Source organism: Balaenoptera ricei, chromosome 4 (assembly GCF_028023285.1).
Source record: "Balaenoptera ricei isolate mBalRic1 chromosome 4, mBalRic1.hap2, whole genome shotgun sequence".
NCBI lineage: Eukaryota > Metazoa > Chordata > Mammalia > Artiodactyla > Balaenopteridae > Balaenoptera > Balaenoptera ricei.
Window position 1 is genome coordinate 154,417,116 of NC_082642.1, and position 15,856 is coordinate 154,432,971.

Genomic DNA, 15,856 nt, shown 5'->3' on the forward strand with positions numbered 1-15,856 from the left:
CGTCGTGTCATGATGGCTCAGCTCTTGGAGGCATTTTTTTCTGAACTATCTGTACTACTAGTCTATGCATGGTTTTTAGGGGTCCATAAGGGGAAAGAAAATACTAGAATTTTTATGACAGTAACTTTTATCTCATTCTCCTTAAAATTCTTGCATATTAGAGTATATACAGAATTATTAACACAGTAATATATGCATGCAATTCACGGCTCAATAACACTCCATGGAACAGTGAGTGTGCTCAAAACCTGTATCCCAAGAGAGGAAAGTGGTCAAAGTTGTTTGTGGACCACTACTCTAAATACCTAAGCCAACTGACTAAGGTACTTTTGCACTCATCATCTCCTTCTCCTTCCTCCTTTTATCTTCTTCTCCTTCTCCTCCCCCTTCCCCCTCCCCTCCCCACCTTCTTCTTCTCCTCCTTCTTCTTCTTTTCAAGAGGGCCCTGATTCCCATGGCAGGATGTGATTGGCTGCTTTGAATAGTTTTTCAGCCTGGCAGGGACTGAAACCCTCTATGCAGGGATAAGCAAGACCTGGGCCTGAGCCCCTTTATCAGGAGGGTTGCTTGGCTAGGAGACCTTGTCTGCAAGAGTGTAGTGGGGAGGGGGACCAGGACAGATGACTCAGGGCCCTCCCAGGTTGACCAGATGTCAAGGCAGCACACATTATGGAGCCTTCATTTTGGTTCTTACACCACAACGAAGGCAGCAGAACAGTGTGGCTGCAGTGGGGATTGTAATCCCAGAGTCCTGTCTACCCAGTGCCTTCTCCCTCAGGGGACTGGGCCCCACCTCCCAACCACAGAGCCCCGGGGGTTGCTCTGAGCACTGTGGGGAAAGCTCTATGCTAGAAGACCCTTCCTCAGCCATGGACTTCCTGCCCCTGAACACCCATCTATCTGTGTGGACTCCATTCTTCCTTACGCACTGAATCCCAATTTCTCTGCCTGGCTTTCCAGCACTGCCTACAACTTGTGAGCCCCTGACCTCTGCATCCTCAGCCCACTTTACCATCCCATTTCCTGTTTCTCAAATCCTCACTGCCTCACCAGTGATCTGGACACTGTCCTACCCACACATCTAGTCTTGGTTCTCAGCACGGGGCTGGCCGCCTTCCCTGCAGCCCAGTGTCTTTTTCTTTTCACACTCAGAAATTATGGCTAATTTTAAGTTGAAATGTGACTATTGAACAACCTTACACACACCCACACCCACACCTCTGCACACGGTGGTCGTGGGACAGTAAAGCAGTGGATTCTCATCTTTGTCATCTTTATTGATGGCTCCCTTCCCACAGTCTCGCCTGCTGGGTTTGGATCACAGAGAACCTTCCAGAGGATGGAAGACACCCTGGCCACTTCTGAGCTGAGCCATGAAAGACCAGCTCCCAGAGGAAGGAGAAGAGGATGGGGGGAAGCTCTGCTAGAGAGGGAGAAGGAGAACCCACCCCTCCCCTCCTGGAGGGTGATGGGAAAGATGATGGACTTAGAGGGAGAGGACACTCCCCTTCCAGGCTGAAGTCTCTGGAAGGAGTGAATGATGGAGGGAGAGAGCTGGAAGGATGTTTGGATGGCCTCTCAAGGGATGCCCCCAGTCAGCATCTGATGGCTGGACAGGGAGCTTGCAGCTCTGCTCCTGGTACCTTGATTTGTACAGGGATTGACAGCAGAAGGCTGTGGACCAGCAGAGGCTGGGGACCAGGTAATGAGGCTGCAAAAGGCTCAGACCTGGCAAACAGCTCAAATGACAAGGGCCACCAACTTGATCAGTCAGTCCCGGTACAGGTGCCAAGGAGAAGGCGGGACCAGAGCACTTTGTGGCTCCATTCCAGGCACTGGATCAGACCAGCCCACCAAGAGGTGGTGGTAGCACAGGATGCAAATCTGAAAAACTGAGTCTTTACCTAAAGGACAGGGAGCCATCTCGCCCATTTAAAATGGAGAACACTGGGCACTTGATTGGCAAGTTTAAAGCTTGTCTCCTTGTGCCTTTCCCCAGCTCATAAAGAAGATTATAACAATTATGAAAAAGGAAGAATGTTTGCAGATCTACATAGCGTTTCAGCTACAGTGATGACCCTGTGATATTATTACTGTGTGTCATGTTATATGATCTGCAGTGCACCGTTCTGTACTGATTGATTGGCCCAGAAGTGGCTTCTCTACAGCAGCTGCCCAGAGCTGGATGAGTCGGTACGCATGGTGTATGGCTGTGTGCCTTAGGGAGACACTGCCTATTTCCAGGGCCCTGTGCTCTCAGGTCTTCAGCAAGGCCATTTGTGAAATGAAGTTATCAGTATCCCACCCACCTGAACCCAAGGGGCTGCATCCAATGATTTTTTAATGGTAACAGCTAGTAGCCACTGTGTGTTTCCTCTGTGCCAGGCACTGTTCTGCATTCATGCTCAGAACAACACTTTGGTGGGTGTTCTCTTGCTGAACTTATCTGAAAGATAAGGAAATGAAGGCCTAGGTATTTATGATTGCTCACAGCTAGTAAGTGGTAGACTGAGAATTTGGTTTCATCTAGACTTTCTCCAAACCCTGCATTTTTTTTAAAACAAGCTCTGGCCAGTTTTTATTAAAGAAACTTTTTGCATGATTTACTTTTCACCAGTCTGTTCTGGCATGCTTCTAATGATGTCAGAATTGCCTAGAAAATAAGACACAATAATATTACAGTTCATTTAATGGCAACTGGTAATCATCAAATTAGCAATGGTTATCTTCAAAAGTCATTATACTAGCAGTGCTGTCATTTCTCAAGGTTGACCAGATACCTAGAGTCACAGACCTTTTCCACATAAGATGCATCACGTAAATCAGACTTGGTTTATCACCAGCATTTATAAAGCCACACTAGGGAAAGAACTAGGTCTGGGGGCACATGCATGGTCTTAATATAGTGAATGTTTAGCCTGCCCTGGTTATTACAAAATCAGAAGAGCGAGAATATTCACAGCAAACCTTGCATTTTTTAATGCCTCATGCATACCAGGCAGCTTGTAACTGCACACACAATGATCCTGGATTTACAAAGCCCTGGAAGTTAGGACAGCTACACTAGTGTGATGATTTAAGGAATTGCTGATCTCTAGGAAGAATTATTCAGCCCACTTGAATTATTGAGATCATAGCTTCACTTTCCATTTCATTTTTCAAGTGTGCACATACCCTCAGGTAATTTCTACCAGCTACAGTACCCTGTTGCATATTTAAAGGTTATAAACAATAGCACTTTTTGCTTTGCTTTTGTTTTAATGACCAAATGAAGGAGGTAAGTAAGTGAGTGTACTGGCTTCACCTACCTGCATTGGGAGTGCTTTTTGGGGAAGTATTTTCATGTAGCCATAGGAAGCCAAATAAGACATTTGAAAACAGGTTTTTTTTAAAATTTTAAATTAGGATATATATTTCACCCCTTATTTGTTTCACTTTATTTGCAATTGATTTAGCTCAAAACAAAGTGCATTTATTTGATTACTGGCCTGTGTCAGTTGCCCTGATGTGTTTTGTTTTGTTTTTTTTCTGTTTATTATTTAATTGTGATACTAAGTGTTAAGCCAGTACTAAGACAGGAAAGAAGATACATAGAGCTTTCAAAGATTATATAGGACCTTGGGCAGGACTTCTTAAATGGGAGCTGGCTTGAGGTCACAAGCTTTCAAATCAATGAATAAGCACTTAATAGAAGGCTTCCCTTCATGACAAGGATGAAATATGGAGCAGATTACACAGGGTGACCCGGGCAGACCTGGGCCTGAAGCCATGTCTCACTCATGTCTGTGGTGTCTTGCCTGGAGACTTTTACGGTCCTCTCTGCCCCACTGTTTGACCTGGCTTGGTCCAGCTGTAGTCACTCTCATAACATGTCAAACACTCCCACTTGTCCTTCTCTTTTTGTGTATTCCTTCAACTTCTATTTAGGAAAACAGCTGAGGGAACGCCCTTCCTGGTACCCCCAACAGGCTCTGGAAGTAGAAAGCTCTAACCCTTTTCTGTGGGTTATGTCTCTAAGCTGTGCAAGACTGAATATTGGTTTATGGATTAAGGGGGCAGCTAAAAACCTGCCCATCAAGACCAGAAGGAGTGGGTCAAGGCATCCTTCTTTCACCTGCTGTGGCTCCTCCCATTTAGACAGTTGTTTGCACACCTGTGTGCACTCCTTAGGCAGGTGACCAGTATACAGCACAGGCTCTTCAGGAATACATAATTAATCAAAGCCTAATAACTAGAATAATGTAATCTGAAGAATTAAAATCAGCCCTCCTGATATTTGCTCTGTATAGGATGCATATAAATAGCTTTTTGTCCTCTTCAGCTTATACTTAGTGAGGGAGAATTAGCAATCCCAAATTACTCAATAAAAGGGGCTTATGAGCAGGTACCTAGCTGCATGGACACTGGTACTGGGGGGGGGGGGTGCCTTAAAGCTGTGTTCGTATAGCAAGCACATTGGTGTTACATAGATCGTATATTTATTTGCGTGGCTTGGAGAAATACCTACCCAAGCCATCCCTCAGGTTCTGTTTTAGTGGAGGTGAGAGGGTACCTCTTAGAGAATTTGATGTGGGACAATAGAAAAAAGCTATTATTTCAAATATTTTAGAAGTGTAGGCCCAAGGTTGACAACATTGGTTTAGGAGATCCCCCAATGGAGCTTTGTATTTAAACAAAGATAGGCACCTGGTATCTAAACAGTCTGGAACAGGAGTAGTTGAAACAGAGACTCAATTTTCTGTTTTTACAGGGTAGGCCAGGGAGTTTGGGGGCTCAGAGATGAAGAAAATTGGGGTTGGGTCTAGACACAGAGGGTGAGAACTGGCCACAAGGAATATTATCTGATGCTCTGATGGTGTATTTTTGGGTAACAAAGCACCCAAACCCCATAGGGTAAAATAATGAACATTTCATTATGTTTACAATCATGCAGTCCAATGTCTTGCATGGTGGCTCAGGCTCCAAGCACAAGAGCTCCAACAGACAGGAAGTGGAGGCTGCAGGTCTGCGTTGGAATCTGGCACAGCATCACTTACACTGTATTCTACTGGTCAAAGCAGTCACAGGCCCACTTGGATTCAGTGGGAGGGGACAGAGGCCCCAACTCTCCATGGTAAAATGTCAAAGACTTTGTGGCCTTCTTTAATCTGCCATATCTGCCATTCAGCTTGAGGTTGGCTTTTGTTCTGCACTAGCTTTAGTCCATCTCTCTCTTCCCCCAACACTTCGTAAAAGTGAGCAAAAGAAGGAGAAGAGGCTGTGTTCTTGCCTGGGACACCCCGGTGTAGAGAGGAGGCTTGACCTCAGCTGGCAACAAGGAATCTGAGGGAGCAGAGATTGAGGGAGGTGAGAAGAAGACCTTAGGTCACCTGAGGGATCTGCAGGAGTATTTGGGAGAGCTCTGGATGCCCCACAGTATGTAAAATGAGGGTGGACATCATCGACTTGAATAATAACAGAAGACCAGAGGACTGGGAAATATCTTGTTCCTACAATAGATTACAATAGAAAACACTTATCTTTTTTGCCTCTTCCACCCAGAAGGTACACTTCACAAAAACAGTAATTATATCTGGCTTTTTTTTTTTTTTGGCCATGTCTTAAGCACCCAGCAAGTGCTCAATTACTATTTGTTGAATAAACATACAGCTGTGAATGTATTCCTTGCTATGTGCTGTTAACTGTTGGTGAATAGCAATTACTACATTTAACATAATGACAACACTATGCCATTATAAGCCCCATGCGACAGATAAAGATAATAACCCACCCACAGTTGTTTAAATCCAGGCATGTCCAACTTCAAGCTTTTAAGCCAGCTAGGCATTTTGACTCTCCATTCACAGGTATTTCTTCAACCATTGCAATATACACAGCACAGGATCCATCCCTAGGGAGAGTATAGTTTATTTAACCAGGGAAATGAAGACAAATTCACAAAGAGTGAGTTGGCAAGAATATAACTAAATAATGATTAAAATATGTCACAAGGCAGTGCAGGAGAACCAATGGCAAAAAAAGACAAGGATAGTAAATTCTGTGAGTCCAGAGGACCCAGAAATTTATGGACTGAGTAAGCTTCACAGAGAGGCTGAGGCTCCTAGGATGGGATGATGTAATGGATTAGGGAGGGGGTAGGATCAGGAGTACCTGCCATAAAGTTGGGGGAGAGGGGAGGGGCAAGGGGAAAGGCATGAGTCAAGATGTAGGGACAGTAAAAATGGCAAGGCACATTGGAGGAATAGTGACCAGGTTCAAGGGGATATTCATGCTGGATTTAAAAGTGTTCCCACAAATAACACTCACATAAGAGGTAGAACTAAGAAGTGGAAAGATGATTAGTGTAATAGAATTTTACCATTAAAAGACTAACTTTAGAACGAGCTTCAAGATGGCAGAAGAGTAAGACGCGTAGATCACCTTCCTCCCCACAAATACATCAGAAATACATCTACATGTGGAACAGCTCCTACAGAACACCTACTGAACGCTGGCAGAAGACCTCAGACCTCCCAAAAGGCAAAAAACTCCCCACTTGTACCTGGGTAAGGCAAAAGAAAAAACAAAAAACAGAGACAAAAGAATAGGGACAGGACCCACACCAGTGGGAGGGAGCCGTGAAGGAGGAAAGGTGTCCACACACTAGGAGCCCCTTCGCGGGCGGAGACTGCGGGTGGCAGAGGGGGAAGCTTCGGAGCCACGGAGGAGAGCGCAGCCACAGGGGTGCGGAGGGCAGAGCAGAGAGATTCCCGCACAGAGGATCCGTGCCGACCAGCACTCACCAGCCCGAGAGGCTTGTCTGCTCAGCCGCCGGGGTGGGCGGGGCTGGGAGCTGAGGCTCGGGCTGCGGTCAGATCCCAGGGAGAGGACTGGGGTTGGCGGCGTGAACACAGCCTGAAGGGGTTAGTGCACCACAGCTAGCCGGGAGGGAGTCCGGGAAAAGGTCTGGAGCTGCCGAACAGGCAAGAGACTTTTTCTTGCCTCTTTGTTTCCCGGCGCGCAAGGAGAGGGGATTCAGAGCGCCGCCTAAACGAGCTCCAGAGACGGGCGCGAGCCGCGGCTATCAGCGCAGACCCCAGAGATGGGCATGAGACGCTAAGGCTGCTGCTGCCGCCACCAAGAAGCCTGTGTGCGAGCACAGGTCACTCTCCACACCGCCCCTCCCGGGAGCCTGTGCAGCCCACCATGGCCAGGCTCCCGTGATCCGGGGACAACTTCCCCGGGAGAACGCACGGCGCGCCTCAGGCTGCTGCAACGTCATGTGGGCCTCTGCTGCCGCAGGCTCGCCCCGCCTCCTCCGTACCCCTCCCTCCCCTGGCCTGAGTGAGCCAGAGCCCCCGAAGCAGCTGCTCCTTTAACCCCATCCTGTCTGGGCAGGAGCAGACACCCTCAGGCGACCTACACGCAGAGGTGGGTCCAAATTCAAAGCTGAACCCCGGGAGCTGTGCGAACAAAGAAGAGAAAGGGAAATCTCTCCCAGCAGCCTCAGGAGCAGCGGATTAAATCTCCACAATCAACTTGATGTACCTGCATCTGTTGAATACCTGAATAGACAACGAATCATCCCAAATTCAGGAGGTGGACTTTAGGAGCAACAATATATATATATATTTTTTTCCCTTTTTCTTTTTTTGTGAGTGTGTATGTGTATGCTTCTGTGTGTAATTTTCTCTGTATAGCTTTGCTTTTACCAATTGTCCTAGGGTTCGCTCTGTCCATTTTTGGTTTTTTATTTTAGTATAGTTTTTAGTGCTTGTTATCATTGGTGGATTTGTCTTTTGATTTGGTTGCTCTCTTCTTTCTTTCTTTTTTATTTTTATTACTTTTAAAAAATTGTTTAAAATAATAATTTTTTATTTTAATAACTTTATTTTACTGTATTTTTATTTTATTTTATCTTCTTTCTTTCTTTCTTTCTTTCTTTCTTTCTTTCTTTCCCTCCCTTTTATTCTGAGCCGTGTGGAAGACAAGCTCTTGGTGCTCTGGCCAGGCGTCAGGGCTGTGCCTCTGAGGTGGGAGACCCAAGTTCAGGACATTGGCCCACCAGAGACCTTCCAGCTCCATACAATATCAAACGGTGAAAATCTCCCAGAGATCTCCATCTCAATGCCAAAACCCAACTGCACTCAACGACAAGCAAGCTACAGTGCTGGACACCCTATGCCAAACAACTAGCAAGGCAGGAACACAACCCCACCCATTAGCAGGGAGGCTGTCTAAAATCATAATAAGGCCACAGACACCCTAAAACACACCACCAGACATGGACCTGCCCACCAGAAAGAAAAGATCCAGCCTCATCCACCAGAACATAGACACTAGTCCCCTCCACCAGGAAGCCTACACAACCCACTGAACCAAACTTAGCCACTGGGGGAAGACACCAAAAACAACCGGAACTATGAACCTGCAGCCTGCGAAAAAGAGACCCCAAACACAGTAAGTTAAGCAAAGTGAGAAGACAGAGAAACACACAGCAGATGAAGGAGCAAGGTAAAAACCCACAGACCAAATAAATGAAGAGGAAATAAGCAGTCTACCTGAAAAAGAATTCAGAATAATGATAGTAAAGATGATCAAAAATCTTGGAAATAGAATGGAGAAAATACAAGAAACATTTAAAAAGGACTTAGAAGAAATAAAAAGCAAACAAACAATGATGAACAACACAATAAATGAAATTAAAAATTCTCTAGAAGGAATCAATAGCAGAATAACTGAGGCAGAAGAACGCATAAGTGACCTGGAAGATAAAATAGTGGAAATGACTACTGCAGGGCAGAATAAAGAAAAAAAAAAGAAAAGAATTGAGGACAGTCTCAGAGACCTCTGGGACAACATTAAATGCACCAACATTCGAATTATAGGGGTCCCAGAAGAAGAAGAGAAAAAGAAAGGGACTGAGAAAATATTTGAAGAGATTCTAGTTGCAGACTTCCCTAATATGGGAAAGGAAATAGTTAATCAAGTCCAGGAAGCACAGAGAGTCCCATACAGGAAAAATCCAAGGAGAAACACACCAAGACACATATTAATCAAACTATCAAAAATTAAATACAAAGAACAAATATTAAAAGCAGCAAGGGAAAAACAACAAGTAACACATAAGGGAATCCCCATAAGGTTAACAGCTGATCTTTCAGCAGAAACTCTGCAAGCCAGAAGGGAGTGGCAGGACATATTTAAAGTGATGAAGGAGAAAAACCTAAAACCAAGATTACTCTACAAAGCAAGGATCTCATTCAGATTTGATAGAGAAATTAACATCTTTACAGACAAGCAAAAGCTAAGAGAATTCAGCACCACCAAAACAGCTTTACAACAAATGCTAAAGGAACTTCTCTAGGCAGGAAACACAAGAGAAGGAAAAGACTTACAATAACAAGCCCAAGACAATTAAGAAAATGGTAATAGGAACATTCATATCGATAGCTACCTTAAATGTAAATGGATTAAATGCTCCAACCAAAAGACATAGACTGGCTGAATGGATACAAAAACAAGACCCATATATATGCTGTCTATAAGAGACCCACTTCAGACCTAGGGACACATACAGACTGAAAGTGAGGGGATGGAAAAAGATATTCCATGCAAATGGAAATCAAAAGAAAGCTGGAGTAGCAATTCTCATATCAGAAGAAATAGACTTTAAAACAAAGACTATTAAAAGAGACAAAGAAGGACACTACATAATGATCAAGGGATCAATCCAAGAGGAAGGTATAACAATTGTAAATATTTATGCACCCAACATAGGAGCACTTCAATACATAAGGCAAATACTAACAGCGATAAAAGGGGAAATCGACAGCAACACAATCATAGTAGGGGACTTTAACACCCCACTATCACCAATGGACATATCATCCAAAATGAAACTAAATAAGGAAACACAAGCTTTAAATGATACATTAAACAAGATGGACTTAATTGATACTTATAGTACAGTCCATCCAAAAACAACAGAATACACTTTCTTCTCAATGCTCATGGAACATTTCTTCTCAATGCTCATGGAACATTCTCCAGGATAGATCATATCTTCGGTCACAAATCAAGCCTTGGTAAATTTATAATATGATAAAATTTCCATATCATTTATGATATGATATTGAAATCATATCAAGTATCTCTTCTGACCACAATGCTATGAGACAAGATATCAATTACAGGAAAAAATCTGTAAAAAATACAAACATATGGGGGCTAATACATTACTTAATGACCAAGAGATCACCGAAAAACTCAAAGAGGAAATCAAAAAATACCTAGAAACAAATGGCAATGAAAACACGATGACCCAAAACCTATGGGATGCAGCAAAAGCAGTTGTAAGAGGGAAGTTTATAGCAATATAATCCTACCTTAAGAAACAAGAGACATCTCAAATAAACTACCTAACCTTATACCTAAAGCAATTAGAGAAAGAAAAACAAAAAAACCCCAAAGTTAGCAGAAGGAAAGAAATCATAAGATCAGATCAGAAATAAATGTAAAAGAAATGAAGGAAACTGTGGCAAAGATCAATAAAACTAAAAACTGGTTCTTTGAGAAGATAAAGAAAATTGATAAACCATTAGCCAGACTCATGAAGAAAAAAAGGGAGAAGACACAAATCAATAGAATTAGAAATGAAAAAGGAGAAGTAACAACTGACACTGCAGAAATACAAAGGATCATGAGAGATTACTTCAAGCAACAATATGCCAATAAAATGGACAACCTGGAAGAAATGGACAAATTCTTAGAATGCAAAACCTTCTGGGACAGAACCAGGAAGAGATAGAAAATATGAACAGACCAATCACAAGCACTGATATTGAAACTGTGGTTAAAAATCTTCCAACAAACAAAAGCCCAGGACCAGATGGTTTCACAGGCAAATTCTATCAAATATTTAGGGAAGTACTAATACCTATCCTTCTCAAACTCTTCCAAAATATAGCAGAGGGAGGAACACTCCCAAACTCATTCTATGAGGCCACCGTCACTCTGATAAAAAAACCAGACAAAGATGTCACAAAGAAGGAAAACTACAGGCCAATATCACTGATGAACATAGATGCAAAAAGCCTCAACAGAATACTGGCAAACAGAATCCAACAGCACATTAAAAGGATCATACACCATGATCAAGTGAGGTTTATCTCAGGAAGGCAAGGATTCTTCAATATATGCATATCAATCAATGTGATACACCATATTAACAAATTGAAGGAGAAAAACCATATGGTAATCTCAATAGATGCAGAGAAAGTTTTCAACAAAATTCAACACCCATTTATGATAAAAACCCTCCAGAAAGTAGGCATAGAGGGAACTTACCTCAACATAATAAAGACCATATATGACAAACCAACAGCCAACATTGTCCTCAATGGTGAAAAACTTAAACCATTTCCACAAAGATCAAGAACAACACAAGGCCGCCCACTCTCACCACTATTATTATTCAACATAGTTTTGGAAGTTTTAGCCACAGCCATCAGAGAAGAAAAAGAAATAAAAGGAATCCAAATCAGAAAAGAAGAAGTAAAGCTGTCACTGTTTGCAGATGACACGATACTATACATAGAGAATCCTAAAGATGCTACCAGAAAGCTACTAGAGCTAATCAATGAATTTGGTAAAGTAGCAGGATACAAAATTAATGCACAGAAATCCCTTGCATTCCTATACACTAATGATGAAAAATCTGAAAGAGAAATTAAGGAAACACTCCCATTTACCATTGCAACAAAAAGAATAAAATACCTAAGAATAAACCTACCTAAGGAGACAAAAGACCTGTATGCAGAAAACTATAAGACACTGATGAAAGAAATTAAAGGTGATACAAAGAGATGGAGAGATATATCATGTTCTTGGATTGGAAGAATCAACATTGTGAAAATGACTCTACTACCCAAAGCAATCTACAGACTCAATGCAATCCCTATCAAACTACCAGTGGCAGTTTTCACAGAACAAGAAAAAAAATCTCACAATCTGTATGGAAACACAAAAGACCCTGAATAGCCAAAACAATCTTGAGAAAGAAAAACAGAGCTGGAGGAATCAGGCTCCCTGACTTCAGACTGTATTAGAAAGCTACAGTAATCAAGACAGTATGGTACTGGCACAAAAACAGAAATATAGATTAATGGAACAGGATAGAAAGCCCAGAGATAAACCCACACACATATGGTCACCTTATCTTTGATAAAGGAGGCAAAAATATACAACGGAGAAAAGACAGCCTTCTCAATAATGGTGCTGGGAAAACTGGACAGCTACATGTAAAAGGAGGAAATTAGAACACTCCCTAACACCATACACAAAAATAAACTCAAAATGGATTAAAGACCTAAATGTAAGGCCAGACACTATAAAACTCTTAGAAGAAAACATAGGCAGAACACTCAATGCCATAAATCACAGCAAGATCCTTTTTGACCCACCTCCTAGAGAAATGGAAATAAAAACAAAAATAAACAAATGGGACCTAATGAAACTTAAAATCTTTTGCACAGCAAAGGAAACCATAAACAAGACGAAAAGACAGCCCTCAGAATGGGAGAAAATATTTGCAAATGAAGTAACTGAAAAAGGGTTAATCTCCAAAATTTACAAGCAGCTCATGCAGCTCAATATCAAAAAACCAAACAACCCAATCCACAAATGGGCAGAAGACCTAAATAGACATTTCTCCAAAGAAGATATACAGATTGCCAACAAACACATGAAAGAATGCTCAACATCATTAATCATTAGAGAAATGCAAATCAAAAGTACAATGAGATATCATCTCACACCAGTCAGAATGGCCATCATCAAAAAATCTACAAACAATAAATGCTGGAGAGGGTGTGGAGAAAAGGGAACCCTCTTACACTGTTGGTGGGAATGTAAATTGATACAGCCACTATGGAGAACAGTATGGAGCTTTCTTAAAAAACTAAAAATAGAACTACCATACGACCCAGCAATCCCACTACTGGACATATACCCTGAGAAAACCATAATTCCAAAAGAGTCATGTACCACAATGTTCACTGAAGCTCTATTTACAATAGCCAGGACATGGAATCAACCTAAGTGTCCATCAACAGATGAATGGATAAAGAAGATGTGGCACATATATACAATGGGGCATTACTCAGCCATAAAAAGAAATGAAATTGGGTTATTTGTAGTGAGGTGGATGGACCTAGAGTCTGTCATACAGAGTGAAGTAAGTCAGAAAGAGAAAAACATATACCATATGCTAACACATATATATGGAATCTAAGGGGGAAAAAATGGTCATGAAGAACCTAGAGGCAAGACAGGAATAAAGACGCAGACCTACTAGAGAATGGACTTGAGCATAAGGTGAGGGGGAAGGGTAAGCTGGGACAAAGTGAGAGTGGCATGGGCATATATATACTACCAAATGTAAAATAGATAGCTAGTGGGAAGCAGCCGCATAGCACAGGGACGTCAGCTCGGTGCTTTGTGACCACCTAGAGTGTTGGGATAGGGAGGGTGGGAGGGAGGGAGACGCAAGAGGGAAGAGATATGGAGATATATGTATATGTATAACTGATTTACTTTGTTATAAAGCAGAAGCTAACGCACCATTGTAAAGCAATTATACTCCAATAAAAATGTTAAAAAAAAAGACCCAACGCAGCCATAAATAAATAAATAAATAAATAGATTAATAAAAAAGAAAGATTAACTTTAGTTAAACATATGTAATCAGGGGATATATATATTTTTAAATTTATGTGGAGTACAGTCTACTTTCTTGTACAGTTTTATGAGTTTTGACAAATGCATACAGTTATGTAACCATCATCACAATCAAGGAACAGAACTGTTTCATCATCAAAAAATAACCTCCATGTACAGCGCCCTCATGTCAATCCTGATCATGTGATTGTAACTGTACGTCCAGTTGTACATTTGTGGAGATATTCAAAATGTCATGCAGATTTCTGTTTACTTTCCTCCGTAGCTTGGTGGTATCCAGTCTCTTGTTGGTTCTAGGATAGGGATAAAAACTAGAGTGGCGTTGAGGTTCTAGGAAGGAAAAGTACAAACAAAAGAAAAAGTCCTGAGAGAGAGTAGAATACAACCATTGTGTGTTTCACTCCACATTCCTTTTAGGAAAATATGAGCATGCTGTTTCAGGAGAGAACAGGAGTTCTCCAAACCAGTGCTCTAACAGCTTAAATGATGATGATACTGATGCTGATGGTGATGATGATACTGAATGATGGTGATGGTGATGATGTTTCAATAAAAAAGATGGCTCAGGCCCATTTTATGATATGTGTCACCCAATTATCATAATTCCTTCCTAGAAAAGTCACAACGTAGTTAAATCAAGCATTTATTTTTCATTTTTTATCATATGACTAGGGAAATGGTTATAAAAGAGCCCTGGATCAGAAGCCCCAAAGACTGAGGCTGGAACATTAACAGGTCTCAGGACCCAGAGTAAAACATCTAACTTCTTTGGCTTTTTCTTTTGATCTCTGCAAAAGGTGCACATTTGACTAGAATGACTTCTAAGAGCCCCTTAATTAGGAACAAGAACTGGATGGATAATGTTTTTGGGAAACAGCTCACAAGCAATCCTTTGGCTGCTTCCTTCGGCTATTTCCTTCAATTATTACAGGTTCCCTTCCCTCCCTGCCCCTGGGCCATCCTCATCCCTCTCTTAGCATGTCGCCCCTGCCTGTTGTCTAGCCTCCTACTTATTCCTGATCCCAGTTTAATGTCCTGATGATTAGTCCTCCCCTTGGGATCACTTTCCATCCTCACTCCTGGTGTTGGCAGCTCTCCCCTTCCAGAGAGTAACTCTAGGAGTTGCTGTCACTGTGACCTGTGGAATCACTGTTATCATGACTGGCCTTTCCTTCTCTGCCATCTTCACTCATCGACCTCCCCATCTTGACTACAGTCTGCTCCCCACTGATAAACTTTCCTCAACCTTTTACATGGAGGTCACTCCTTCTCCAAATTCTCTGTTCCTAGGGTGCGTAGGAGAGAGAGGTCAACAGAATTGGTTTTCACAATTGTGGTGGAGGGGGACCAACAGTTGGAAATTTATAAAAGTTGTTAGAAAAAATTATCCAAAATTTAGAAATGCAACAAAAAAGTAGGTGGCATGTCCTTCACTATCATACTGGGGCAAAGGTCACTCAAGGATTGACCAGGAGAATGAACTTAGTTCATCTCATTGTTTATTATTGATCAAAATAATAAGATGAAGTTATTTGTTAAAGTTTTTTGGTCTGATATAGACACAAATAATTTCTGTTTGTTGGAACTGATGACCCTAAAGTTTTACAGTCTGTTGGACATTTATTGGTCTTATATCTAACTAAACAATCTTATTCTAACATTACTCTGTTAAGTTGCCTATAAGTATCTTAGCTTTTCAGATGTTCTTTGAACTAGTCATAACATCTTAGTGGTTCCCTCATTAATTAATAAGTTAAAATCTTTAACACTTGTTCATTTTATATTTGCCCAGAGTTTAATTTTGCCTTTCTGAAAATTAAACTCTATCAAAGTAAAGCCCTGGCAGATAGAAAGTGCTATGCACTCCATTTGAGAGACTGCATTTGTTTAGCTGAGGGAAGGTGTTTGTGGAAAAAATGTATGATAAAGCTGAGGAGAAAGGCTTCTAAAGATGGTCTTATGTTGAGTAATCTGTACCTGGTTCAGCAGGCAATGGAGAACCACTGAAGGTTTTTTAAAAAGGAAATTGGCTTGGTTGGAGTTGTGTTTTCACTAGGTTTACCTGGCAGACATATGTAGACTAATCTAATTGAGGAGAGAAGAAAGAGAAGCTAGTGAAGGTGTTGTGGCAGTCACC

The 15,856-nt window shown here is 41.8% G+C and overlaps 1 non-coding gene across 1 annotated transcript; it reads right to left on the reverse strand.

Annotated features, from left to right (window-relative positions):
• Nucleotides 1–2,831: 2,831 nt before the first annotated feature.
• Nucleotides 2,832–2,962, reverse strand: LOC132365605 (small nucleolar RNA SNORA72). Its single transcript, XR_009503135.1, has one exon. It is a non-coding gene; the product is annotated as a small nucleolar RNA SNORA72 (small nucleolar RNA).
• Between the last annotated feature and the right edge of the window lie 12,894 nt (nucleotides 2,963–15,856).